The sequence below is a fragment of the Pelobates fuscus genome, chromosome 4 (assembly GCF_036172605.1).
Source record: "Pelobates fuscus isolate aPelFus1 chromosome 4, aPelFus1.pri, whole genome shotgun sequence".
Taxonomy (NCBI): Eukaryota; Metazoa; Chordata; class Amphibia; order Anura; family Pelobatidae; genus Pelobates; species Pelobates fuscus.
The window spans coordinates 220082304-220099618 of NC_086320.1; positions in this window are offsets into that span (position 1 = coordinate 220082304).

Sequence of the window (17315 nt, forward strand, 5' to 3'; positions counted from 1 at the left end):
TCTCACTGGGAGAATAAGGGTTATTTCGGTCAAAATAACAAAACGTGATCCTGGGAATGAACTCCTAAAAAAAATTACTTTAGCTAGTGTATATATTTGTGTGCAGTATCCATAAAGCATTTAATTTATTTTGTCACTCTTTTCAAATTCATTGAACTTGAACATTAGCAAAATCCTAGCATTATACAGTCCATGACTTTATGATAAAAACCTTTTCATGGGAAATTTTTTCATTTTGATTTAAAAGAATAACATATTTTGTCAGTCTGTTCTTTTGCAGTTAGAGCTTGAAACAGGCTTGGAGTTTGTAGGACACTGAGCAAGAGCTGGCGAACTGACATAATTCTTAACTAATTTAATTACACTTGTGCATTAAACACTCTTTTGCAATCTCTAATAAATGTAAAGAGTTTAAAGTATAATAGGAAGTATTATAATTATATTCCAATTAAACTACTGACAAATTCCTTTTGTTTGTAACAAGTCAACTATTAACAAGGCAACAATTAAAATAACAGAGTATATTTGAATTACACTCTGTCCATTTACTAAATAGTCGTATAGTATTTTTGTATAAGTTGATCTGTTGAGGAACATTTTCATAAACATTAGGGGAGATTTATTAATGTAAAAACAGATGTTATTCTGGGTAATAGAAAAATGTGGAGCAATCACCAACTGCAAATCTCCCAACATGTACCACTTTGTACTCAATATACTACGATAAACCATATCTCCACCATCTCTAGCATATCATTAGTCACATTAATGTGACATTTGCATAATAGGTTTTGTTCCCAAGAGTAGGAAACCACCTTTAAAAAAAGTCAAATCCTACGTGTGAATTACACATGCTGCTTAAATTCTGTGTGATAAGCAGTTGTCAAACTCATTAATCGAATTAAAGTGATATTCATTTTGTTTGTTAGGAGACATTATCTTCATCCAGTCCAGTTACAAGTTAGTATTTTGCTACTTTTGTTATCTATAACATGTTATCAATCAAAACATTGTTTCTGAGCTCATGAGATTTTCATAACTGATTTGAAAACAAATAAAAGCCACAATATGTGCCTAACTGTATGAAACACCCAGCTTTGGGATTCTGGCCTGCAACTCCAGATCGGCAAACTTTATGTAAACGCTTTTTTACCTTGCACTACCTGTATATTACATTTCAAAGATGGTAGACCATTTCCACTGATCCCCACTTCTAGGTGAGTTTCCAATTAGTTAATATCCATAGTGACTAACTTTCCATGTAACACTTGACAATCCGTAGCAGCATCAGGCTATGTTCCTCATACCCCTAAAAAATTTTTGGCACATGCAACTTTAAACAGCAGACTCTGGTACAAGCTACTCTAACACACTTATCCAAACCATAGTATCGTCATTCTACTTGTGTAACTTGTGTTAAATGCAAATACAAAAATATAGATATTTCTCTTAAATGGTTTGCATCAAATGGAGATTTTATCACTGACTTTCTTGTAGATACAAAACCCAATTATTCTTCAGTTTTCATTGAGTTAGGCAAGCACTTCCCTAGTTAAAATCTAAACTATCAATTATAGGAGCTCTAGAATATTTATTTATTTATATAATATTTTACCAGGAAAGATAAATTGAGATTTCTCTCGTTTTCAAGTATGTACTGGGTTCACAAAACATTGCATTGATGCAATAGGGTACAATAAAATACAAAAACAATATTAATTCACAATATGTACAAAATGTAACATAGAACAGGTAGGAAATATATAATCGACCATCACAGGTGCATTCTGTTTTGAGATATGTAGACAGGGATCTCTCAAAGGATTTTAGGCCTGGGGAAGATTTGAAAGTGTGCGGGAGTTCGTTCCATAATTGCCATGCTCTGTAGGAAAAGGAGGATCGAGCCACTTTATTTTTGTATTGAGGTAGACTAAATAAAGTGCTGGTACTGGATCAGAGATTAAAAGAGGTGGGAACAGCCGGAGAGAGCATTCTGCTCAGGTAGGATGGGAGCTTCCCAGACAAGCTCTTAAACACAAGGCTGGAAAGATGAAGGGTGCTTCTGGATTCCAGTGACAGCTAGTTTAGTTCTTTTAGCATGTCACAATGGTGGGTCATGCAATTACATTGTTGCACAAATTGGCAGAACAAGTTATACAATGTATTACTTTTATTGAGGTGGGTTTGCGGTGCAGGTGCATATACTACACCCCCATAATCAATGATTGGCATCAGCATTTGCTGTACAATCTTTTCCTTTACTGTAGGGCTTAGGCAGGATTTGTTTCTGTACAGGGCACCTAGTTTTGGATAAAGTTTAGATGCAAGTTTTTCTCAGTGGAGGCCAAAAGATAGATTGGGGTCTAACAACATGCCCAGGTATTTGAAAGAGTGGACTGTGGTCTGTGTGCTATTTGATTTTGTTTTGATGCATAGATGGGAATTTTGTAATTTAGGTACTGTTCCAAAGATAGTTGTGACAGTTTTGTCAGTGTTTAGGAAGAGTTTGTTTTTTGCGATACACTTTTCTACCTCTGTGAACTGGTCTTGGAGCACAGCCTCGAGCTGCGGTAGATCAGATTTGCTTGCATAGATTACTGTGTCGTCTGTGTACATGTGTACATTTGAGGATGTGCAGACATTAGGCAGATCATTTCTAAACAATGTGAATAGTAGAAGGCCGAGAATGGAACCTTACTGAACATTACACGTGACTGGGAGAGGGAGGGAGTCGCTGTCAGAAATGGACACATATTGTGATCAATCCGATACATATGATCAAAACCAGGTTAGCAGACAATCACTAATACCGGAGATTTTTAGTTTGTGCAGTAGAATGTCGTGGTCTACCGTGTCAAAGGTCTTTGCAAAATCCAGGAGTTTTTCCCTTCATTGTATCACAGCTGCATTAACTCTTAGGACTGTAAAGTGTTCCTTATAAATACCAATCTAGGGATCTCCTTCTGGGATCTTTTAAAATCTAATCATTCTAAGTGAAGTGGGGTTAAGTCCTAGGGTGGAATTGGTACCACTAACGCTGACCAACCCTTACTAGTAATATCTTCTTGCTAATAAGGGTTACCTAGTAATTTTTGAATAAGAAAGTAAAACTGGAAAAATATGCCGTTAGTTGGTTTTCGGCAAGCATACACTTAATACCAGGAATCTCTAACAGAGTTGCAACTACTAAAGGCAATGAGTCAAATATACTTTAAATATAACCCATATATTTAAAGTGAAAGGATCTAATTTTAGGCACCAATTGAGATTAAGGAGATAAATGCTCTCAGTCCACTGATGACAACTATTGCCCAATGTTCCTTAATTCATTCTCAATTACTTCCCATATCAATTTTGATGATGATAAATATATTGTTTCACTTGCTTTATTTCATATATTGTTTGTTTATACTAGGGACATTAGGGAATATGTGCTGCTTTGGCCATGTGTAACTAAAAATATATAGTAGGTAGGACATTGCCAAGTATGCACCGAAATTACATAATTGATTCATAATTCATAATTCATTTTGTGATGTCATGGATTATGTTACATATTTTGATACAGTATGCTCAACAGCTGCTTTTATATTGTCTTGGAACTCTCTTGAAGTATGCCAGAAAAGTAATCTTAAAAATTACTATGGAAAACAAAATAGATCAAAAATGTTCTAGGGGAATTAAAATAAACAGGCTGAGTGTCATGCAGCAATGACAAGTGAGGAAAAAATAACTCTTGCACTTAGTTGATTTTAAATTGCTACAATTTTGGGTTTAGAATTTTCATGATAATTGTACATGCAACATTCTAACACTTCATAAAATTTGAATATAGTTTGTTTTGGCCTGTTTATTTTTTGTTAATCATTCAAATTGGTTAATGATCATTCATTTGTTGCAATATATTTTCTGACTATTAATTGTGATTTTCCAACTGCAAGGTTCATTATTTATCCAAGAGATAATGATACAATGCTAATTTAATGAAGATTTGTCATTGTTTGTTAATAACTGTAGAAGGATAGATGGCATATAATGACGTTTTTATAGTGCTTTAATAATATTGAGAAGAATCCTCTAATATTGTTTTGTGCATCTATTACTGGTCTGGAACAGCATTTTATTCAGGGTATGAACAACTCTTTTTGCTCAAGTGGATATGAACTACAATGATGATTGCTTTGAATACAAGCATACTCTTTAATGATATAAAAATAAAACTTTCATAATAATATAGCCAGTATCCTGCCAACTCACATTTCCTGTAAGACTTAAATCACCTTGTTTGTGATTAGTAATGTGCAAAGGGTAATAAAAACATGTAAAAATAACTGCGACAAAATAGGGCATTTTCAGTAAGAGAAGACTAGTATTATGATGGTTAATGTCAAGGCAGTACATGTTTTAGACTTATTTTGTTTCTATTTTTTTTTGGGGGGGTGGGTTGTTTTCTTCTGATGTTTAATTAAGAAATACATGAAAATTATATTATTTCTCTTCTTCTTTGATAAAATTATAAAATACCATATTTTGTAGAATATAAGACACGCTCTCATATTGTAACTAGGCAATTTAACATATAAAAATGTAAAACGAAGACGATCCATAATTATGGTAAATGTAAGCTTATGTGTATAGGGGATGCAGTATGTCTGTGTATAGGGGATATAGCCTGTGTAGGCATAGGAGATGTAGCATTTGTTTTTGTAAGGATAATCATGCACGTGTTTTAATATATAAGTAACAAGGGTGTGTGTATTTGGGGTGTAGTGAACTTGTGTGTCTATACGGCATGTACAGTAGTGTGTGTTTGTAAGGAATGTTTTGTGTGTTTGAGGACAGGAGTATTGTATGTATAACAGAGGACATGCATGTGTAGATGTGTGTAGGGGATGTAGTGTGTATGTTTACAGTAGCTGTAGTGTGCGTTTGTATTACCAGGTAGCAACAGCCTTACAAAACCCACTAATGGAATTTGCATGTATAAGTGCATTCACCAGGATCAAAGAGTCTTCTGCATTTAACAATGTGTGGTGAAAGTTGCCTTAAATGTTGAATTTGGGGCCTTAATGAAAAACAAAAGTATTTCTTCTGACTGAAATATAAGGGGGGGGGGGGGGTGGAAGGGGAGGGACTGAAATTCACTTGGTTAGCAGTTAGCAAATGTCAGAAGAGGCGAATTCTGCAATATTGGTTCTTTTTTTAAGCTACTTGATCCACTCTTTTCAAGGAGCTGGAGATGGTGGGAGTGAGTATCCAGCTCATATAGTGTGGGAGATTGTCAGAGAAATTGATATGTACCAGACAAGAAGAATGAAGAGTGCTAATGGAAGAGTTTCCCAGTCTAGTTAGTTTAGCTGGCATATTACACAGGATGTTTAATTACATAACTATGGAGAGAGCTGAGTTTGCTGAGATTTATTATTACTTTTGCGTGCGTACTACATTCCCATAGTTTATTTCCAATATTAAAAGAACACTTTTGCATTTTATACAAATTATCGCTCTTTTAACTATTGTGTAGTCCTCCCACAAAAGTTAAAAGAGAAATCATTTATGTTTTCTCCCATGCTGCTATGCTCTCTTCATAACTGGCCCCACCTCCTTGGCTGAAACATCAATCTGGATTATCTCAGCCAATCTAATGGTAAAAGGCTAAAAGCACTGAGATACTAGTGTACATGCTTGGCAAAATGCCATGCTGCACAAATCAAATTGCCTCTATGTAACTATCCAATTGAAATAATCAAGTTTTACTTGAATTACAGCTACTAGAGGCATTTATTAAACAGTGCAATGAAAATATTGCAGTTCTTGCAGAATGGCAATGCTTTCACTTGCAAGATTAAAACTAGAGGGACATGGCACCTTGACCACATCATTGAGATAACGTGGCCTGGGTGCCCATAGAGTTTTTTTTAATATTAGAGTATAACCTTTTTTTCTTTATAGTGGCGTCTAAACTTTTTCTGAACAGATAATTTTTGGTTATAGACAGCCTATTTAAAGGGTTACTCAAAACATCATCATTACTACAGCCTACTGTAGTTGTTATAGTGACAGGAGAACCCTGGTCTGGTTCCCCTTTAATGGCTCTGCGGCTTCTATCCAGCCAGGTGATGCTCTTTCGTTTCAAAGCACACTGCTTCACATACAGACTCCAGGTACCATGACCACTTTAAATCACTAAAGTAGTTATGGTACTTGGAGTAACCCTTTAAGTATTACTTGCCTGAGGAGCTAATGGTTGAGATCCCATGAGAAGGAATTTTACGCTTAGGACTGCTATTAAATGCATGTCAATTCTCAGTGCAAGCTCTTACATTTTGTTTATGGCTAATTTAATTTTTTTTAAATATTTTTTTATAGTTAAATAATGTAAGAAAACAATTACAATAGGGGTTCATCAAGAATATTCATTTATTCTGGGGGCGTGTCCTGGACTCCGGAGCGAGCGGTCGCATGTAGCCGGAGCTCCGCGCTGCTAAGGCCTACAATACCCACAAACGGTGACCAAATACCGGGGAGACACGAAGCCACATCATGTCCCAAACCAAGCAGCGGCGCCAGACGGAGAAAGGCGAAAAAAGCAACTTCTTTGGCGTCAAATCGAGTCAGACGCGAGGCCCCTTGCAGCATGGAGAAATACAAGATGGCGGGGAGGAAGCTCAAAACTCGCCCCAAACAACGACGGCGGCAGCCGATTTACCTGTTACACAGGGGATCCTGCAGACAATGCTGGACGCCATGTCAGATAAGCTGCAGCACACACTACAAAGTGCAGTGCAGACTCTGCGCACCGACATCACTGAGCTGGAGGATAGAACGGCCACGCTAGAGAACAAAATGGCGGAATACGAAGAAGCACATAATGCAATGGCGGCAAAAATAGACGGCCTTACGAACAAACTGGAAACACAGGAAGGGAAAATGGCAGATCTGGAAGACAGGGGTAGGAGGAATAACCTACGCATCAGGGGCATTGCTGAAAACGTGAGTCAGACAGACCTTATGGCATACCTAGTGGGCCTGTTTAAAGCCCTGACCCCGGCGGTGCCCCAAGATATGTTCCTGATGGATAGAGCCCACAGAGTGCCGAAACCCTCCTTCCTGCCACAAGAGACACCCAGAGATGTTATATTGAAAATGCATTACTTCCACATAAAAGAGGACATCCTGAGAGCAAACAGAACCAGGAGCAAAACAGACCTGCCGACAATGTACCACGGTATCTCGATCTACGCTGACATCTCCGCATACACTCTTCGACGCCGAAAAGATTTTGCAGAGGTCACCGCGCAACTTCGCCAACACCACCTCCCCTACAGATGGGGGTACCCGGTGAAGCTAGTAGTGCAGAGGAACGGGAAAACAACCATCCTATCGACGCCGGAAGACGGAGAGAAAACCCTCAGCAGCTGGGGAATTGAAGTCCTGAACAAGACAAAAGAGACTCAGAGACTCCCTCCAACTTGGAGGAAGACAAAACGCTAAGCGGCTCCCCAGGGGGACGGCGCTGTGCAGACCGGCCGGGGAGCGAAAAACTCATCCAGGCTTGTATGACAAATGTGACATAATTGCCTTCATCTTGCTTATGATTTTAACATGGCTGTAATGGTGTTAGACGTGTAGACTTATATAAATGATAGCCAACCAATATACAAGGGATGCTGGTAGCGGGTGAGGGGAGGGGGGGAGATAGGGAGGGAGGAGCGGGATGGCGTTCCGTCCGCTGCTCCTGGCTATGTAGGCCTGGAAGGAGAGAGGATGCAGGGAGCAGTGTACCTGAGATCAGGGATTTGTGGCCCGTGCTAACGTAGACCATGTTGGGTGCAGGAGATACTTGCCCCAGCCCATCCCCCCCACCCCACCTTGCCATCCAAACAGCACGTGTCACCAGGCCATGCAGGAGAGCGAGTGGGAGAAAAGTATGTACTAAAAAGAAATTTAAATTAAATTTAATATATTAAAAAAAAAAATGTTGGCCACCTTTACTGACCCGAGCCAAAATCAAAATGCACAAGGCAACCCCCCCACCGGTCCACACCACAGGCCGTCCACACCAACCCACCCGGGAACAGGTCACCGCACTTAAAAATAAGGTAACATTGGCCGTGGCCGCAGAACCGTAGCCATGACGGGAGCCAATTGCTCCCACCCCCAAAGCACCACACCCAGGTGCATAGCCGGATACCCGGCAAAATTGGTTTCATGTTATTGTTTGTTAATTTTTGTTATGCTATATGTTCACTTGTATATGTTCATGTATGTAACGCTGTCTACTATCAACAGATCTTGCTCTGCCCAGCACACACCAAGGGTAAACCAGATGACCCAGCGACGCACCCCTCGCAGACCTCCTCACAACATACAACACCGCCAGGTAACATGGGGAAGCCCCCTGAGTTCGTTGGAACTGGGACAGAGGGGACACCCCAACTGTAGTATACACACAGGCACAAACACACAATTCCATGCACACCAACCACCGTGAAGATCTACTCACATAACGTTAGAGGACTCAACATCCCAGTAAAAAGGCACCGCTTGTACAAAGAGATAAAACATAAGCAGGCGGATGTACTGTGCCTCCAAGAGACACACTTCATGACAGGTGCACACCCCAGCATACTGCAGCGAGATTACCCGACCCAATTTCATGCTACAGCGGCGAACCGGACCAAGGGAGCCTCCATACTAATCAGTAAAAATGTAGCCTTCACCCTGACGTCACAGCACATAGACTTGGAAGGTAGATATGCCATTATTGTAGGTACACTCAATGATATGACATACACCATAGCAAATGTATACGCCCCGAATACGAACCAACGCAATTTCCTGCATAAAATAATACAAAAACTGAAAGACATACAACAAGGCACCACGATTATATGCGGGGACTTTAATCACGTGTTAGACCCCAAAATAGACACGACACTAGCACCAGCCAAGACACGCACCATGCCACTCAAGAAGCAGAGTAGGGCACTGCGAAAGCTTGTGCACGACTCCCATTATTATGATGTATGGAGAGCCACACATGTCGGGGAAAGGGGATACACGTTCTTCTCTTCCGTACACAACACCTACTCCCGCATCGACGGATACCTCATACATGGGGCGGGGATGAATCAGGTGGCCCAATGCACAATAGGCCAGATCGAGTGGTCTGATCACGCCCCAGTTGAGCTGACACTCAAGAACCTATATGACCCAACACACAGGAGCCCGTGGCGCCTTAACACTGCCCTACTGGCAGACAACAAATTCACCGAAGAAATAAATAAGGAACTTATACACTACTTCCACGACAACGACACTACAGACACCACACGCAACACACTATGGCAAGCTCATAAATCAGTAATTAGAGGCCAACTGATTAGACGCGCTTCGTATCTCAAAAAACAATCTCGATCCCAACTCCTAACATGCCAAACAGACCTCCAGAGAGCCACGACACAAAACCAACTTACACCCACACGAGAATTGCGGGACCAAATCATGCAACTCACAAAGCGCATACATCAAATATCCCTAGACCAGGTGGGATACCACTTGAAAAAACTTAAAGCGCAAAGCTACATGCAAGGCAACAAAGCGAGTAAATTGCTGGCCCTAAGGCTCAAAACACAACTAGCAGCCCAAAAAATAGCGTACATGGTATCTCCAAATGGACAAAAAATAGTAGCGCCAAAAGACATCAGCAACGTGTTCGCCAAATACTACGAAGGCCTATACAACTTAAAAAACGACCCTAACACGCCCCAACCACAAGACTCCAAGATTTCTACCTTTTTAGACAAAGTAACCCTGCCAACACTCACTCTCACTCAACAAGAGCAACTATCTACACCGATCACAGTGACGGAGGTATTGAAGGCCATCGCCTCCATGCCAGCTGACAAAGCCCCAGGCCCAGACGGGTTTGCGAACAACTACTACAAACGTTTCCAACTAACCCTAGCCCCACATCTCGCGAATGCCTTCAACGAAGCAGTAGAGAGACGGATGCTGCCCCAGGAAGCCTTAAAGGCACACATTATCACACTGCCTAAGCCAGGCAAACCACCTACCCACCCGCAAAACTTTCGCCCTATCTCATTGCTGAACACAGACACAAAACTTTTTGCAAAAATATACGCCACCAGACTAGGAGACATACTCCCACAAGTAATCAAAAATGACCAAGTCGGATTTGTGAAGGGCCGCCGGGGGGGGACAACACGAGAAAGGTTCTGGACATTATTTACAGCGTGCACAAACAACAATCTAAATGTGTGGTCCTCTCGCTGGATGCAGAGAAGGCCTTCGACCGCCTGGGCTGGAGGTTTCTAGAAGCGGTGCTCCGAAAATTCGGGATGCCGGAGACCTTCCGCTCGGCGGTCGGGGCACTGTACAGCGAGCCGACGGCGCAGGTAATTACAGCGGGCTTCACCTCGGACCCGTTTAACATTACGAATGGCACAAGGCAGGGCTGCCCACTCTCCCCGCTGCTTTATGTACTGGCCCTAGAGCCACTGGCAGAAATGATCAGAGCGCATCGATCCATACATGGAGTGCTAATCGGGGACAAGGAATACAAAATCAACCTATTTGCGGACGATGTCCTGCTGACGCTGACCCAGCTCCAAATTTCACTTCCAAACCTCATGGAAACTATTAAGGAATACGGCCTCAACTCATATTACAAATTGAACATCACCAAATCCCAAGCAATGGGCATACAAATCCAACAAAATCACCTGGCCCACCTAAGTAAAACTTTCACGTTCGATTGGCGATCAGATCATATTACATTTCTCGGAGTACTTATACCCCCCAATCCCCCCCGCTTATTCAAACTAAATTTTACCAAACTAATTGGGACATTTACAAACACACTACAATCATGGGAGGGAAAATATCTTTCATGGCTGGGCAGGATGGCGGCCATCAAAATGACGTTACTCCCCAAACTCCAGTACCTACTACGTACGATCCCCATTCACCTGCCTAAACAATACCTAACAAATATCCAAAAACTTTTGGTTCAATTCGTATGGGCAAACCGCAAGGTGCGGGTAGCCACCAGACTTCTGCAAAAGCCGATTAAGGACGGGGGGCTAGGACTGCCTAACGTCAAAAACTACTACAAAGCCACTCTGCTGGCGGCCTTAGCAGCGGCCAGTTCGGTGGAAGATCCCCCACAGTGGGTACATATAGAAGCACACTGGGCTTGCAGACAAGGGCTACACCACCTCCCACGGATGCCACGCTCAACACGCCCCAAATATGCAGACATGTTACCACCCACGGTGGTGATGCTCAAGATGTGGGAGAGGGTTAGAACCTCGCTGGGGGCAGTTGGGCCGTCCCTGGGAAACATGACTATGGCGAATGTCTCGGCGAGCATCCAGACATTCGATCACACCCCGTGGGTGGAGGGAGGATGTATTCACCTTAAACAGATATGCAAGGGAGACAAAATACTGCCATTCCCTGTAATACAAGCCAGACACTCTCTCTCAGCCAAACAAATATTCCCATACCTCCAGCTAAAATCCTTTGTATCCACACACCTGAGGGTCGAGAACCCAGTCACACCAAACATAACCACCCTGGAACAGCTCTGCCTGGCGGACAAAATACCCAACAAAACAATATCCCGAATATACACCCTTTTAACGTGTGTAGACACGGAAGAACAGGCTGACTTTAAATTGGCATGGCAGTCAGACATAGGCAGCACCTTCACGAAACACGACTGGAATCAAGCGTTTCAGGCACATAAGGGGCACACCACTTGTGCAGCACACTTAGAAACCATGAGAAAACTCTTATACAGGTGGTACATGGTACCGGACAAGCTAGCAAAGATGTTCCCGGGAGTCCAGGGAGATTGCTGGAGGGGCTGCGGTAACAGAGGGACGATGTATCATATTTGGTGGACATGCCCAATCCTGACCCCCTACTGGTTGATGGTAGAAGGCATAGTGGCAAACACGTTAGACCAACCATACCACTTAACACCGGAACAAGGCATCCTATTCCTACACCTCAACCTCTGGCATAAACCGGAGAGACAGCTGATATTCCATATACTCATAGCGGCAGTAACACTGGTGGCCAGAAACTGGAAGCAAACACATGCACCACTTAAACAAGACCTACTGAACCAGATCTCACTGAACTGGGAATACGAAAGCATGGCCAGCAAACACATTAAGACAAACCACACGACAGAAGTAGCTAAATCCAAATGGGAAGCATATATAAACAGTCAAACAGCACCCTCAGGGCCAGCTGCAGATACACACGGACAAGTAGAGGGCTCAACATGTTCCACACACAAGAGACTGGGTGAGCTCAAGGCAGAGACGTAAGCATTACAACACTTGCAAGGCGAGCAGGGACGCACGGGGTGTGACTGCACAGCAAGGCTTAACGACAAAAAGCCAGAGGTTAAGCAGAGCAGATCAATAACACAGGATAATTAAACAAGACCCCAGTTTACCTTCCCTCCCCCCCCCCCCCCCCCCCACACCCGCTTCAGGCTCTAACCGAGGCCAATTTCCTTCCGGGGACAGTAGAATAAGCGTCTCCAAGTGGTGTACAACATTGGGTAAATAAATATAGATTGCAATAACTCACCTGGACGGACAGCGTCCACATAGGGGGCAGATCCCATGTACAAAGGGTCTGTAAAACAGGGCAACTATCCAAGAGAATGGCATGTACAATTGACCCGAACCCCATCCCTTAACCAGATTTTCTTTCTGTACCCCCACCCCCGTCTACAATACGCAATGTAAATAATGTCAATAATGAAAAGTATGCTGGCGGACGTTTGTTCGACCTGTCTATGGTTGGAATGTTCACCCCTCCCCCCTTTTTTTCTTTTTGTACCCCATACACTGCATTTGCCGACAAAATAAAAATTGTCAAATTGTAAAAAAAAAAGAATATTCATTTATTCTAAGAAAATCTAAAGAACTCTCTTAAAATCAAACATATGTATAAAAACACAATATGTTATATTTTGTTACACACACCATGTATGAAGAATAATAATCTTATACTTATTGATATCATTATCAACACGTATAAGACATTGAACATTTTAAAATGAGTGACATTGTTAAGCTGCTTTCTGAGACAAATTAAGGCAAAATATGAAGACTGTCCTAATCTGAGCCAGACATCTAGCATCCCACATTCAGTATAAATCCTAAACCTGTTTGAAAGCTGTCTGAATGCCTATTCTTGGGTGGCAGAGATTCATTAGAACTTGGAAACTTTGACCTCAAGAAATCAAACTATTCTAGTAATTAAGATAGATGAACTCACCAAAGCAAAATATATAAAAAAAAAAAAACGTTTTAACGTATCTAATGTTTTTCAGGAGGGCTGTAACTTTGTTGCATGTAGTTACTTGCATTACCCCAAATTCTACAACAAAAAAATCAGTTTCTCATATATTTTTTTGACAATGCTAAATTTTTCAGTAAAAGAGCAGTGTAAGTATGTAACGCCACAGAGAAATGGTCTCGAAGCAGAGTAAAGCCGCTTCATAGGAAAGCATGGACACATCAACACCATAACCACATTACTAGTTAGCATGGCAGTCCCTTTTCTGGAATAATTCATAAATCAGTTAGCAATATTACTCACTGCCTATCTGGCTACCTAGTGTGACTGGCTATTTAAGCCAGAAGTAAAAGGAACCCTTTGAATGCACTGCACACGGTCATTCAATTCTACTAGCTCTATTAAACATAACCCCCATCCATTCACCTCCCACCCTAAAAAGTACCAGAGTGTGCAAAGTAACGCCATCCCAAACGTCAATGCCCCAATGGCAACCTAAGCCCGGAGCCACTAAATCCCCCAATAAAACCAGCCACTTCATCCAAAAAATACAATATTCCCTACCTAGGTGTTAGGAAGAGACAATATAACATAAAATATTAAAAACATATGAAGCAAATATTTAATACTTATCTGTCATTGTTTTGATTGTAGCGCTCCCCAAGGCTTGATTGCTGATGTCACTAAGCACGTCAACAGGGAAGCCTTGAAAGACAAAGTTTAATCACCGAGGCAGTTGTTAGAATTGAAAATGAAATTATTTTTTTTTCATAGATGTTAAAAACAATAATGTGAAACAATAATGATAATCATTGAACATAAGATTAATGCCTCCAGTAATTGCTCATGCATTGGAAAATCAGCATTAGTCCAAGCTGACGAAAGTTTGGTGGATATTTACTACAATATCCTATTTTAAAAAGTGTGCAAAAATGTTAAATGTGAGGCGTCACCAATAGAGTGTTCCTTCTGGTTTCTCTGGCTTCCATGATGATTGCCAGACTTTTAATACTTAACACAACATTTTAGAACTTTGCCATTAACCATTCCACTGCAAAATGCAGTATAAATGGTTTTATTTTCATGTATTTTGCAGTATGAAATTTAGTTCATAAAGACTCATACACCTTAAAGTATACTGTAGGAATGATTACCTGGGTGAAGATGAATGGATTTCGCTGCCAGAAGCCACTAGTCACTGATATAAAAGCACAATGTTTGGAAAATAAGTTTCAATGGGTCATATCTAGGCTTGTGGAAGGCGGAAAATGTTGGTTCTTACAAACCACTTTGGCTGAAAAATTTGGTAGGCAGTTTTTAGTTGTGCCACCGCTTGACTTAGCCAAAGTTCAATACTGAAAAATATTTGGGAAGAAATTTGGCCGCAGCCAGAAAACAAGAAAATATAGTGCTTGTATAATGAGATGCAAAAATGGCTCCAATATTGCCTGGTCTAATGGCTATGCAATATCATATATTTTTGAAGTGCCATTTCTGAGTTACCAAAGTTAGATCATTACAATGAACAAAATTATAAACGCAACACTTTTGTTTTTGCCCCCATTTTTTATGAGCTGAACTCAAAGATAGACTTCTATGTACACAAAAGGCCTATTGCAGTCAAATATTGTTTAGAAATCTGTCTAAATCTGTGTTAGTGAGCATTTCTCCTACACAGGTGTAGCATATCAAGATGCTGAATAGACAGCAAGATTATTGCAAAGGTGTGCCTTAGACTGGCCAAAATAAATGGCCACTCTAAAATGTGCAGTTTTATCATACAGCACAATGCCACAGATGTCGCAAGTTTTGAGGGAGCGTGCAATTGGCATGCTGACTGCAGGAATGTCCCCCAGAGCTGTTGCCCATGAATTGAATGTTCATTTCTCTACCATAAGCCATCTCCAAAGGCATTTCAGAGAATTTGGCAGAACATCCAACAAGCCTCCCAAACACAGACCACGTGTAACCAGGACCTCCACTTCCAGCATCTTCACCTCCAAGATCATCTGAGGCCAGCCACACGGACAGCTGCGGCAACAATCAGTTAGCATAACCAAAGAATTTCTGCACATACTGTCAGTTAGCATAACCGTCTCAGGGAAGCTCATCTGCATGCTCGTCCTCCTCATCGGGGTCTCGACCTTTGTGTACATAGAAAAAGTCTTAGATCTTTGAGTTCAACTCATGAAAAATGGGTGCAAAAACAAAAGTGTTGCGTTTATAATTTTGTTCAGTGTACATATCTGGATTAAAAAAAAAATAGGAAGTGTTTTATAATGATCATTTAAAATCCTTCTCCTTTTGCTATCTTGTATTGGAAAATGGAGAGCAGTAGTCATTTTAAGTTCAAAATAGGGGATTTATCGAAAAATAAAAAGTCAGTAGGCAATTATCCACCACCAACTCAGGGCCCACTCAGGGCTGATGGAGCTGCAGCTCCAGGCCCAGGCCCATGGAATAGGCCCATTAAAAAAAAAAAAAAAATTTTTTTTTTTACACACTACTCTTAGGTTTGCCACCTGACTGGTATTTTACTGGCACAGCCGGTATTTGAGGCTGCCTGGCCATGATGGTATTGCAATAATACCAGCAATACAAATGCAGGTATTTTTCTCAGAATAAATAAGAAAATAAATAGATTACTCTGCAATACCAGCACCGGCCAGTAGGGGTCACTGTGTGTGGAGAGAGGCAGGGATAGGAAGTTACAGCATATCCTTGCCTCTCTCTACTACTCACTGATCCATGGGGGAGCAGCAACACAGCACAGAGTCCAGACAGCCGCTCTACAGCTCAGGTAAGTGAGGGATGGGGGAAAGGCAGCAGGGACACATGGGGACACTGAGACACTAGGGGACACATGGGGACACAGACACTAGAGGACACAGACACTGGGAGACCTGGTAACATTGAGACACTTGGGGATACTGGAAAACATGGGGACACTGAGACACTAGGGGACATATGGGAACACTGAGACACTAGGGGACACATGGGGACACAGACATTAGGGGACACAGAGACACTAGGACACAGACACTGGGAGACCTGGGAACACTGATACACTTGGGTACACTGGAAAATATGGGGACACTGAGACACTAGGGGACACTGGGACACATGGGGATGCTGAGACACATGGGGATGCTGAGACACATGGGGATGCTGAGACACATGGGGATGCTGGGAGACATAGGGACATTGGGAGACACTGATACATTGGGACATGGAGACACTATGTCCCCATGTCTCCCAGTGTCCCTAGTGTCGGTGTCCTCAAGTCTACCAGTGTCTGTGTCCCATGTCTCTGTGTGCCTAGTGACCCCATGTGTCCCTATATGTCCCAGTGTCCTCATGTCTATGTCCACAACTGTCCCCAAGTGTTTGTCTCCCAGCCAGTGTCCCCTAGTCTCCCAGTGGCTGTGTTCCCATGTCTCTGTGCCCCTAGTGTCTTAGTGTCCCAAAATGTTTCAGTGTCCCCATGTGTCTGTGTTCCTAGTGTCTCAGTGTGCCTAGTGTCCCCATGTCTCCCAGTGTCCCCATGTCTATGTTCACAACTGTCCCCATGTCTCCCAGTGTCCCCAAGTGTCTGTCTCCCAGCCAATGTCCCCTAGTCTCCAGTGTCCCCTAGTCTCCCATTGTCTGTGTTCCCATGTCTCTGTGTCCCTAGTGTCTTAGTGTCCCCAAATGTTTCAGTGTCCCCATGTCTCCAAGTGTCTGTGTCCCTAGTGTCTCAGTGTCCCCATTTCTCCCAGTTTCCCTAAATGTCTCTGTGTCCCCATGTCTCTCAGTATACCCAGGTCACTCAGTGTCCCCGGGTCTCTGTGTCCCCAGTATCCTAGTGACATGAGGACACACTGAGACATTGGGACACTGGGAGAAATGGGGACACTGGGAGACTAGGGGACTGGGCGACATGGGGACACTGACACTGTGATACATAGGGACACTGAGATGCT